This window comes from Chlorocebus sabaeus, chromosome 14 (assembly GCF_047675955.1).
Source record: "Chlorocebus sabaeus isolate Y175 chromosome 14, mChlSab1.0.hap1, whole genome shotgun sequence".
Lineage (NCBI taxonomy): Eukaryota > Metazoa > Chordata > Mammalia > Primates > Cercopithecidae > Chlorocebus > Chlorocebus sabaeus.
In genome coordinates, this window is record NC_132917.1 from 107,947,552 (window position 1) to 107,961,227 (window position 13,676).

At 38.5% G+C, this 13,676-nt stretch overlaps 1 long non-coding RNA gene across 1 annotated transcript in view; it reads right to left on the reverse strand.

Annotated features, from left to right (window-relative positions):
- Positions 1 to 13,323, reverse strand: part of LOC140713453 (uncharacterized) — a 113,954-nt gene extending 100,631 nt beyond the window's left edge. The window contains exon 1 of the long non-coding RNA XR_012095528.1: positions 13,230 to 13,323. This is a non-coding gene — a long non-coding RNA (uncharacterized lncRNA). The remainder of the gene's footprint in view (positions 1 to 13,229) is intronic.
- Positions 13,324 to 13,676: the final 353 nt, after the last annotated feature.

A 13,676-nucleotide genomic window follows, 5' to 3' on the forward strand; every position in this document is an offset into this window, starting at 1 on the left:
AAAATACAGAAAGTTCCCAAATTAACAACATGCCCACATAAAAAGATAGAAAGTTCCAAAATTAACAACCTGACATTGCATTTAAAATAACTAAAAAAAAAAAAAAAAAAAAAAAAAAGTGAAAACCAAAGTTAGCAGAAGAAAAGAAATTCCTAAAATCAGAGCAGAGCTAAATAAAATTAATGCATCTCCTGAACACCAATGCAAAAATCCTCAATAAAATACTAGAAAACCAAATCTAGCAGCACATCCAAAAGATAAGTTGCCATGATCAAGTAGGTTTTACACCTGGGATGCAAGGATGGTTCAACATACACAAATCAATAAATGCAATTCTCCACATAAATGTAATTAAAAGCAAAAAGCATCTGATGATCTCAATAGATGCTGAAAAGCATTTGATAAAATTCAATATTCCTCCGTGATAAAAACCCTTAACAAACTAGGCATCAACAGGACACACCTCAAAATAATAAGAACTGTCAATGAAAAATCCACAGTTAACATTGTACTAAATTGGCAAGAGTTGAAAGCATTCCCTCTAATAACGGGAATAAGACAAGGATATCCACTGTCACCACTCTTATTCAACATGGTATTGGGAGTTGTAGCCAGAGAAATCAGGTAAAAGAAAGAAATAAAAGGCATTCACACAGGAAAAGAGAAAGTCAAATTATCTCTGTTTGCTGATGACATCATCCTATAGCTGGAAAACACTAAAAATTCTTCCAAAGTATTTCTAGACCTGATTAATGACTTCAGTAAAGTTTCAGGATACAAATCCAATGTACAAAAATTAGTAGCATTTGTATATAGCCATTACTGTTCAAGCCAAGAACCAAATAAAAAAATTAATCCTGCCAGGCATGGTGGCTCACACTTGTAATTTATGAACTTTGGGAGTCCAAGGTGGGCTGATCATTTGAGGTCAGGAGTTTGAGATCAGCCTGGTCAACATAGTGAAACCCTGTCTCTAAAAAGAGAAAAAATACTCAATCTCTTTTACAATAGCCACAAAATTTAAAATATCCAGGAATACATTTAACCAAGGAAGTGACATGTCTTTATAAGGAGAATTATAAAATACTAATAAAATTAAATTATAGATGACACAATCAAATGTAAAAACATTCTATGCTAATAGATTGGAAGAATCAATATTGTTAAAATGACCATAGATCCCAAAGCAATCTACAGAGTCAACACAATTTCCATCAAAGTATTAATGACATTTTTTATAGAGTTATAAAATAAAATTTTGAAATTTGTGTGGAGCCAAAGAAAGAGCCCAGATAGCCAAAACAATCCTAAACAAAAATAAAAGAGTGGGAGGCATCACACTACCCAACTTGAAATGATGCTACAAGGCTATAGTAACTAAAACAGCATGGTACAAAAATAGACCATAGATCAATGGCATAGAATAGAGAACCCAGAAATAAAGTCACACACCTACAACCACCTGATCTTTGAAAAAAATCAACAAAAATAAACAATGGGGAAAGAACACTCTATTTAATAAATGGTGCTAGGAAAACTGGCTAACCACTTGCAAAAGAATGAAACTGGACCTCCTACCTCTTACCATATAAAAAATTATCTGAAGATGGATTAAAGGCTTAACTGTAAATCCTCAAACTATTAAACCATGGAAGAAAGCCTAGGAAAAACTCTTCTGAACATTGGTTTAGGTCAAGAATTTATGACTAAAACCTCAAAAACAATTGCAACAAAAACCAAAATTCACAAATAAGACTTAAAGAACTTCTTTGCACAGCAAAAGAAACAACAGAGTAAACAGACAATCTACAGAATGGGAGAAAATATTTGCAAGCTGTACATCTAACAAAAGACTAATATCCAGAATCGATTAGGGACTTAAACCAATCAACAAGACAAAAAATAATAATAATAATAATAAGTAAGCCCATTAAAAAGTGGGCAAATGACAACAAACATATGGAAATATATTCAATGTCACCAATATTTAGAGAAATGTAAATCAAAACCACAATGAGATACCATCTCACACCAGTCAGAATGGCTAAAGTTAACAAATAACAGATGCTGGCAAGGATGCAGACAAAAGGGAATGCTTATTCACCATTAGTCAGACATAAATTAGTTCAACCCCTATGGAAAACAGTATGAAGATGTATCAGAGACCTAAAAATAGAATTACCATTTGACCCACCAATTCCACCACTGGATATCTACGCAAAGGAAAAGAAATCATTTTGTCAAAAGACACATGAACTTGTGTTTATTGCAGCACTATTTACAATAGCAAAGTCATGGAATAAGCCTAAGTGTCCATCAACAATGGATTGAATGAATAAAATATAGAACATATACACTATGGAATACTATGCAGCTATAAAAAAGAATAAACTCATGTCCTTTGGAGCAACATGGCTCCAGCTGGAAGCCATGTATCCTAAGTGAATTAACACAGAAATGGAGAATCAAATACTGCATGTTCGCTTCATAAGTAGGACCTAAACAATAGGCACACATGTATATAAAGACAGAAACAATAGGCAGTGAGGTTTCCAAAAGAGGGGAAGAAGGGAGGAGGGCAAAGATGAAAACCTACCTATTGGGTATCATGTTCACTGTCTGGGTGACGAGTTCACTAGAAGCCCAAACCCCAGTATCACCCAATAGACCCATGACAACCTGTGTATGTACCCCCAAATCCAAAATAAAATTCTTTTTTAAAGACCTTGAAATGGTACTCATCCATTTCTCTGTCCTAAGGCTTTATGTTATTTTTATCATACATTTTACTTATACATATAAAATCAAAATACATTATTTTTCATTTACAAAGTAAACTATGTTTTAAAGAGATTTGAGTAATAAGAGCAATTCTATATATTTATCTATATATTTACTATATCCTTTGTTCTTTATTCCTTTGTTTAGACTTATATTTCCTTCTGGTTTTATTTCCCCTCTGCTTAAATTATTTTCTTCAACTTTTCTTGTAGTGCAAGTGTGATGCTAATGAATGTTTATTCTTTTGCACGTCTGAAAAATTACTTATTTTAGTTTCTTAAATAATACCTTTATTGAGATACAGTTCATATCCTATAAAATTTATCTCTTTAAAGTATGCAATTAAGTGCTTTTTAATATATTCACTGAATGGTACAACAATGACCACTGTTTAACTTCAGAGTGTTTTGAACACATGTAATATAGTCATAATACCTGTTCTAATGTCCCTGGCTGCTAATTTTAACATCTGTGTCATTTATGGGTAAGTTTTATGTGACTGATATTCTCCTCATTATGTTACATTTTCGTACTTATTTTATATTCCTGGAAATATTTTATTGAATGCTGGACACTGAATTTTATCTTGTGTTATGTGAATATTTTGGTATTCTTATAGATATTCTTGAGATTTGTTCTGGCATAGCTAAACAGTTGTAAACAGTTTGGTGTATCTGTGTCTTGATTTTAGGAACTCCTACCCAGGATCAGAGGAGCTTTTGGTTTAGGGCTAATTATTTTCAAATATTGAAGCAAATACCTTCTTATTACGCAATCCAATGATCCATCAAATCTGAGGTTCTCCAGCCTGGATCCTGGAAGCAGATTCATTCCCTTTTCATGTCAGCTTTGGGCATTGTCCTTAATAGTTTTTCTTTTTTCTAGTTTTGAGTAGGTTCCTCAAACAATGAATATTTTGCTGAATGCTAGAGTAGGATTCTTTGCAAATTTCTGGGCTTCTTTCTTTGTGCAGCTCTCAGAATTCTGGTAATCTCACCCCTAGCTGCCTTGATATTCCCTGACTCGCAACTTTTTCTTTTCAACTTAGGGTGTCTGCTGAAATCTACCTGGATTTTGGTTCTCATCACAGTATCCCACAAACTCCCTTGTATTAGTAAACTCAGAAAATCCTAAAATATACCTCATTTGTTTTCTATCTCTCAGGGGTCACTCTCATTCATATATCCAGGGTCATCCTTGATGTTCAGTCACTAGAAAACTATTGTTATCCATATTTTGTCTCATTTTGGTTGTTGTTGCTTCAGGCAGGAGAATAAACTCATCCTCATTAATCCAGTTTATTTGGAAGCAGAAATCCTTCAATGCTAGTATGCAAGTTCTTAACCAGAAGGAAATTGAATCCCAATTATTAAAAATCTATTATTTACTGATTTATTAAGTGGAGCCTGGTATCTCTTCCCTCCTATCAAAATATGCATGGGAACGTTATGGCAGGTGAGAATTTTTCCTCTGGTATCTATTTTTTTTTCCTTTAACTTTCTACTCTTTTCCTTTTAAAATCCTAGTGCTCTGCTCTCTGTGGATGTATAAAATTCTGCTGGTATGTAAGGAATGAAAAGGGACACGTGGTTTAATCACATGCACTGCCAGAATTTGAGTGATGTTTTCTCTTCCATAGCTATTTGCATCATAACACACACGTATTTTCTAATAAAAGATTTAGTCTCCCATTAAATGAATTTCTGGCACGAATTAATAGTTGGTAGAAAATTACAAGGGAGAATTTTGGTCAGATTTTCTTAGAAGTTCTCAACCCACCATTAAGAGGCAGTTATTTCGGCCTCCCTTGCTGACATACCCACCCCTCCTCCTGCTCCAGGGAAGGCAAATTGAACCGTGTCTGTGAGGAACCACCTGAGCCAGAACACAGAAAATTCGCATGTGTCGCAATTCCAATTATAAAAATCTACTGTAAGAAAATAAATTTAAAATGAGGCTAGTATTCACATATATAAATGCCTATTGAAAAAGTCCCTTATATTAACAAAAATCCCTTATATTAAAATAATATAAAATAAAATAATAAAATAATATAAAATAAGAAAAGAATAAAAATCCCTTATATTAAAAAAAATCCCTTATATTAACAAAAAACAACTTAATTGCCTCAAAATGAGGTCAAATTCATGCTGACATACCCATCCACTTCATTGAATGGATTCAGTGTTGTGGAGACATTAACACTGATGTTGTAGGAAAATATATGGAAACATAGAAAATTACTAATGATACGGGGTTAGATTAAGAAATAATGGTTAAAACCTCTCCCCTGATGCTAATATTTAAGAATTCATAATACAGAATTTGAAGAAAATCCACTAAAACTTTTAGCTGCTATAATCTTTAGGTGATATCGTTACAGGTGGAATTTATACTTAATGTTCATATTTTGTACTTCAAGATTTCTTTCTGTAATGGATATACATTGCATTTATAATGAGTAAAATATCAATAAATGAGTATATAAATAAATAAATATTTAAAAGGGAGCGAAAACAGTGAATTAAGATACCTCTGGAGCTTCCTCTGACAAGTTACTGTTACTAATATTTACTCTTTTTGGTTCCACTCCCCGTATTAGAGAAGGGGTGTGCATATTCTCATCTTTGCAGCTACCCATTCCAGCAACACACTCATTACATACTCCTCTTAGGAAACACAGACAGTGCCTGGAGTGCCAGTCTGTCTGATGAAGCATGGCCTTTTCCAGGTATGTAACTGCCTTTTACAAGTTTTCTGAAAACTGTCTCAAAGCAGCAAAAACAAAAACAAAAAACAAAAAACAAAAAACAAAATAAAAACACCTCCAACTATGATTGAAGTACAAAGATCTGTACTTAAAAGCATGCCTGACTAGGCTCTGTGCTTAGGGGACCCAATTAAGAACATGTAAACAGTCTTCCTACAATCATACCCAGTGCTCCCGTACACACACCAGGCTGTGCAATGCAGTCACTGCAAGTGGGACGGTGGGGCTCACCGTGCGTACTGATCTACTCACCATCATGGCCTGCATTTTAGTTCATTCAAAATGCACAGTTTTATAAATCATCTGTTTTGATGGAGCAGCAAAAGCAAACTTTCATCACACTTTGGGTAATTTGTATTTTAAATATTAAAGTACACTATATTTTGTGATATTCTTCCTGACTGTCATGCAAATTTAGCCCTGTCTTCATAAATATATTTTGGGATGCATATCAATGCCAGTCACAGCACAGGTGAAATGTCAAATTCCACTGTGACTGAGCAAGGGGGTGTGGAGCTCGGCACCCTTATCCTCGACCCCTCTGTGTTTCCTAAGCTGTAGAAGCAAGACAGAATAATTCTCCTTGTTGACACAGTCTGCTTGGGGCCTCACATTTCTGCAGCTGTCAAGCATGAGCAAATTAAAGTTTCTTTATTTTTCTATCAGGCATAAGTGGCCTTGGGATATCCTTGGCTGCCTCATTTTCCCTTACCTTCAAATTCTCATCATCGGTCTTGCCTGCTTTTGCATTCCTTGTCCACAACAAAGCCTTCACACAGGACTTTTGCTTTTGATGGGGCGGTACTGACGGTGGAGGGAAGTCAGGCATCTGTGATGGATTTCTTACCACAGGTAATACATACTGAAGTGGTAGAGATACTGAGTAATTACTCCCTTTTCCTTGGAGTCATACCTCTGGGCCTCTGCCTCAGCTATCTCTCACCCTCATTTCCTGTGTGCTTATTCATTCTGTACACTTCTAAAAAATGCACACCCAGACACACAGGCTACAAGACGCACAGGCTGGAAGAGCACCTCCCTGGAAATAAAACATTTAAAAGACTTGCCCCCACCATCTACAGTTAAATCTTTAATCATCTTCCTGCCTACCTGTGCCTACATTTTTTTCACATCTTAGTTTTAAAATCATTCTGTCAACTATGACATCTTTTAGGATCATTCAGTAGGATGATTATGGGGATCAGATGATATTGTAGATATAGGACTGCTTTGAAAATTAACAAACAGCCTATACGGGAACGAGTTGGTTTCACAGCCAATACATCAGTCCCTTATCTGAACACGATGCGGAATTCTCATCTCATGCTCTTCCGCAGAGTCAGAAACCGGCAGAGTGTGAAAGGCTGTGAGAATTCCTCTGCAATTCCCATTAATCATTTCAGATCCTGTTCTAAGAGCCTCCCAGCATTTCTTCCATGATCTCATTTTACAGAGGTGGATGGGTACATGACTAGAGTTGTTTGTCCAGTGGGAGCAACTTGCCAGCCTCTCTGTGCCCTTTCTCTTGCTAACACCCTTAGCCCAAGGCGTTTTTGACCTGAGCTAGCTGCAAAATGTATACTGGATTTCCATACTTTGAAGAGGCAGGATGGTCTCAAGTGGCACTGAGGGTGGTGGGGGGCCCTTAAGTCACAGAGTCTTTTTCAAGCTGCTGTCGCCCTTGGGCAAACAGTTGAACTCTAGGAGGACAACCTGTGTCTTAATGGGGACTTAGTTTTAAAATTTATATTATGATAACATTGCTTGTAAATGGACCAAAGTAATGCTTTGTGGATTATATGTTCAGATATACACACACGGGCTTTCTTTATGAATGTACTTTAACTTTGAATATCTTCATAAGGATCCAGGAATTCTAAAGTATACCACATGTTATATAGACATGTGGTATAAATACTTTTTCAAATATCTTGGTCTATTTATGTGCCTTTAAAAATATTTTCAACTCTCTCTTTTATTTCATACAAAGAAAAAATAATCCAGCTTGATTTTCTCTTCCTATTTCTGTTTCTCCAAGGCTTAACTGATGGATGCTTAGTGGAGAAACAATTGATATAAATATTAGCAAACAATGAACACGTACTAAAAAAGTCTATTATGTTGAGATCCACCCACCTCCCTTAACTATTAATAGATATTAACTTATGCTGTGCTTTCTTGAGGAAAGTGGTATCTTGTAAGAAAAAATATCAAGAAAAACGTCCTAAGAAAAGGAAATACAGGATGTGATATGGGCTAATGACAGTTGCTGCCCCTGAATATCTGTATCCTCCAGCCTATTCCAAGATCACTGATCACCCTAGAATCATCTATTTACTTTCTTTTTGCTAGGCTGGACTCTGAGCTCCTTAATGGCTGGGGCATGCATTTGTCCCCACAGCCCCAATCCACAGCACCGTGCCTGACTCAGAGCAGATCTCATGAATGAGTTAATGATAACAATGTTGGCCCAGAGATTCTGTCTCATTCTCATTCATCTAAAAGAAAATGAATCAATTCTGGTAAGTTTCATGTTGATTAAGGTAGATGGGGACATCACCATATTGGGATAGAATTTCCAGGACCAGTGGAGATCTGATGTCTCTGGAGTATTTTCTGATTAGCACCACAGTCTTCCGCCATTTTCTACTCTCATTACTAAGGACTTTGCCACTTTCCATAGGATCTTGTGGCTCATTATGGCAATGGGCCTCAATGAGGAATGAAACGTGTTTGTGTGTGTATAGTGGGAAAATTATTTTGCAGTAAAAGAAAGTGCTTAAATACTCAAATTCTGGACTTGAAATATCTGGATGGAAACCTTTGCTCTGCCAATTACCAGCTTGTTATATAGGTTTCATTTAACCCTCTATGGTAATGGCAATAGTAATTCTATAGATTAAAAGAGATAATGCCTTCTGAAGTGCCTGGCACACATGGACATGGCAATTTTCATGTCTGCCTAAAGCATTAAACACAGTAGCTAATCCTCAACTGATTCTTGGTGACTGGGCTGCCACCATTGCAAAGCCTCCATTTTCCAGAGGGTAGCAACATCACAGATGCTTCAATGAGCTTGTTGTTTTTGAACACCTGGTCATATTTTAAATTTATTTCTTAAGATGGATCTCAAAAGCAAACTTACTGACTCAGGACCATTTCCAAAGCTGCTTTCCAAAAAGCTTGCTCCAAGCAGAGACCTCTTGCTTTCTACATTCTTATTGTACCTCATAGTTTCCCTTTCTCTGGACTTAAGAGTATTCTATAAGGAAATGTGAAAAAACAATGTAAACTCTAGGCATAGAATCCACTACAAAATATCAGAGACTGTGAAAGGGTGAATGGCAGCAGAGGTTCAGCCCAGCGAGTGGACACAGGTTAAAATAAGAAGCTGTAGGCTTGTCCCTGCCCGAGTTAGCAGCCTCACACAACAGGAGTGTGAAATGGGAGGAACCTCACAGCTGCTCTCCTTACCTAAAGCAAGAATGTTCTCAAATCCACAACAGTGTGTGATTCTAGGTATTGTCTTTTCCTTCTATCTTGACTTTATGCTTGGACAAATTCTTTAGAAGACAGTTGAGCATTTCTGGCTCAGAGTCAGATAAAATTCCCCATGTCTCTGTTTCCATCAATAAACACGGCAAAAATAACATAAAGAACTATTGGCCTTGTTTGTCGTTTGTGCAAATTTATTTTCATCTTTCTGTGTTTGCAGCTACAAGAGTATTAAACATTTTTACAAAGGAAAAGCTAAAACTGTATTTTTGATCTCACTAGAGTATCTGTGTTGCAATACTTCATGTATTTGCCTGCTGAGAAAATGCACCATAGTTCTTCATGAGAAGAGTGAAGATTTATATCTTGTATTTGTTCTATGCACATCAACTCTAGTTCATGGATTCAATAAGCTACAACAGTTAGAAGCTTTAGAAATGATCAACTGGAAGCAACAGATAATTTATGTATCCAATCAAAAGACAGGCCCATCAAAGGCATTTGGAGTCCTCCAAAGTCCATAAAAGCCTCCCTAGACTGTGCTGAGCTGATAGAACAATTTCTTTCCAAACCCAGTAAGGCAGAGTCCTTGAGCTCCCAAAGGCTTATGCTTAAGAAAGCCCAAAAATCCATGCATAAGGTACTATGCAGTTGATTTATAAATGAACATCCCTTGGATCTAAGTTCCCATCAGTGAAGCTTAATCATATGGTGCCTGGAAGCCTGAGAAGGAAGCACTCAGGATGAAGTTAGCAGAAAACCTTCAGTTCATAATCAGAAGGCACCATCAGCTTATTTCGTTTTTGTGTCAATGATTTGATAATCAGGGCTTTTGTTCCAAATAGTGCTCTCATGGAGAAATGAGCAATCAATCATTTGGTTCAGTCTCTCAGCTGACACTTATTTGTACATTGAATATGCAGTTTCCATGAATAGCCCTATGTCCAGACAAAGAGACTAGCTGACTGGGGTTTCTGCCTCCCTTAGTAATCACGGATTGGTGCTGTCGGCGCCTGATGGATGAAGGGGACAGATCAGAATGGACGGGAGGCGATTGGGTCTGCCTTGCAAATCATCAGGGAATCCCAGGGAAAGAAAACGCTGCTCCGACTGATAGTGAGGGTGAGTAAGTGGTGCAAGTTTCTCATATTGCACTGAGGTTTTTGATGCTTGATTCATGCATTCACTAAGCAGAACAGTTCTGAACTCAATAAGCAATTTTTCATTACGTATATCCTATTGAAAAGTTACAAATTTTTTGAGTCCAGTTTAGTTGAATAAATATTTATTGAGTATCTGGTCTATGCAGCCTGTTTTGTAGGGATCCAGGAAAATTTTAGTGATAATGACAGAGTACAAATTCATTCTCTGGTAGGCCCCAGCCCAGCCAGAGGGATATTAGTGCTCACATAAATAGCCAGAACACAAGGCAGAAGGTGTTAAGTTATCATAAAACGTTCCAAGGACTTGGAGAGAAGAGGGATCAGGTGGGATCAGAAGGGCTTTATGAAGGAGCTGGAATTTGAGAGGGGGCTTGAAGCATCAGACAGTTGGCTGTGACTTGCAGCAGGTCAGCAGATGCTGGGGCTGCAGAGGACAAACCTCCTGGTTGGAGTTTGTCCATGGCATGTCCAAAAATAGGTGGGAGACCAGAGTAGAAGGTATGTGGGCAGACAAGCTGGATAACACTGTGTTGAGATGTCTATGATGAATTCCACTAGCAGTGAACCTCTATTAGACATCTTCATCTGGGAAATTACATGCTTGGAGGTACTAAAGCCCCATAAACTTGGTAGATACATGTTTTTCATAATGTCTGAGAGAAGTAGGGACATTTCTTGTCTGTGTTTCATCAGTAAGAGGGTCCACTGTTCTGGTTCCAGCTCAGAGAAGGATACAACCTCAGAACATGGACCCACCCCACATTCCCCAAGGAAGACAGGAAGATGAGACTGAAGAAGATTTGCATGACTTCCCTTACTTGCCTTGGCAGTCAACTTTATTTATTTATTTATTTATTTATTTTTGAGACAGAGTCCCACTCTGTCACCCAAGCCAGAATGCAGTTTCGCAATCTCAGCTCATTGCAACCTCCACCTCCTGGGTTTAAGAGCTTCTCCTGCCTCAGCTTCCCAAGGAGCCGGGACAGGTGCGTGTCACCACGCCTGGCTAATTGTTTTTCTTTGTATTTTTAGTGGTGACAGGGTTTCACCATATTGCCCAGGCTGGTCTCAAACTCCCAGCCTCGAGTGATCTGCCTGCCTCAGCCACTCAAACTGCTGGGATTACAGGTGTGAGCCACCACTCGTGCCCAGCCTGCAGTCAGCCTTGGACCCCCTTGCCGTGCCTTGCTCTTGTTAACATCCTTGTGCCCGTTTCCAGGCAGCGTTTCTTTCTACTCTCCTCCACCTTCATGGGCTCAAGGGCAGCCCTGAGTATGATCCAATACATTGGAGCTTAGCATTAAACCTCTGGTTTCCCCAGATCCACACATGTATCTCTGTCATTTAATCAGCAGTTTCAAACCTTAGTGCCGTGGAGAGTCACCTGGGATAACTGGCTACAATGCATATTCCCAGAAACTCTCACTCAGTGGGGGAAGGCTCGAAAACCTGCTTCTTAAATGAAGACTCCCCAGTGACGCCGATGTGCATGGTTCCTTGACCACCCTTGAGGCAGTCATCTTCTAACCTCATTACTTAGTCAACCAAGCCTTACATGGACTTTGTGTTGCCACATCCTGGACTGCCCTCCCTCCATCCAATACACAGCTGTAAGTTCCCTTTCTCTATGAATTATGTTCTCTTCACTTCTCTTGCTACTCTTATTGGCCACTCATCTCCTTTTCAGACAAAGGCTGTGCCTCAGTGGTTATTAACTCTCTCATAAATGTTTTCAGGAACACTTTGGTGTTTTACTCCCCTATCAGATTGTATAACAGTCAAAGGTAGAGCCCCATTCTCTGTACTCTTTGCTCTCCACTGTACCTGTACACTGTGATGGGCTCAGCAAAGTCTCTTCTGAGATGGCTATTTATCGCAGACACATGAAGGACACCAAGGAAAAGCAAACACTGAAAAACACATTGCTCCTATTTATAGAGACCATCTTAGCATTATGCACAAGATGGTAACTCGTAAACTCAGATAAAACTCTAAGAGATGCATTTCCTAGATTGCATGGGGATGTATACTACATTGCACATCTCTGCACCCTGCATTGCATAATGGTCTGTACCCTACACTGCACAGTGATCTAGTCACTTAAGTGCACAGTCATCCACACCCTGCACTGCATAGTGATTCACTCTCTGCACTTCACAGTGATTCCCACTATATATTGCACAGTGGTATTCATCCTATGGCACAGCGATCTGCTCCCTATGGTGCATGATGATGTGCACTCTACCATGCACAGTGATACACTCTCTATAGTGCACAGTGATACAGTCTGCACAGTGATACCCACTATACTGCACGGTGGTGTACATCCTACGGCACTGTGATCCGCTCCCTACACTACACAGTGACTGACACCTTATACTGCGCAGTGATCAACACTGTAATCCACGTGGTGATCTACTCTCTACACTGCATTCTGATGACATCTTCTGCTGCACAGTCATTTACTCCCTCCACTGCTGTGATCTCTTTATATTGCATGGTTACATAGTTCTCACACCAACACAGTAATCTACACCTTACAATACATGTCATACACACAGTGCACTGCACAGTGATCTTACACTGTATAGCAGCCTTATGGTGGGTGCATTCCCTAGTCCTTCAGTTAAAGCTCCTTAATAAGAGGGCTCAATGGATCTTTGTGAATACTGACCCCACTAAAGGTAAAAGGCATATTTTATTGGTTCCACTAATGTTGTCAGGGCACTCTGTTTAAAGACTTACTAGACACAATAATCCTTTCAAATAATGACCCCTACTTTTCAAACCTCACTCGACCTTTCATTTGTGAATTTCCCAAGGGAAATAAGTGATCACATCACCCTTACTCTAAATCAAGTAATTTAAAAATTTTAATCACTAGCAGAACTCACCAACATCAAGAAATGTAGGATTCTTAATCTTGTTCTAAATTAAAATTGTGTCTTTGACATGGTTACCAGATAGAGCCCTAGCAGACATCTGAGCTGGGAAGAAAGAAGAATTGGAGGCAGACTCACCGTTTATGAGCTAGGTGTCCTTGCCAATGTGCTACAGTTCCCTCAAGCCTCAGTTTCCTCTTCTGCTCCCACAGACTCTCAGCCAGCCATGCTTTGTAAAGTCTTCCAGGTGATGCTAACTTGTACTTCGGTGAAAAGTCATTATCTTAACTTGTTCTTCCTGTGGGTCTGTTGTGCCGTGATCTGCAAAACAAGAGGACCTTGGAAGTTGCCTGCACTTGTTCTGTCTTCCTACATGTAAAAACTTTCTTGGAAGCCCTTACCAGAAGAGGCTTAGAGAAGTTTGTTTACCTCCCACTGGAAAAATTAAGAGGAGGTAAATCTTTATTTCCACTCCCAGGAAAAACCAAAGAGCTCCCAACATGACTTGTGATACCTTGTCATTTCTGCTGTGGTTGTGAAATTTCAAAAACATGAAACAGTTTCTCGACTTAATTCAAATTTTGG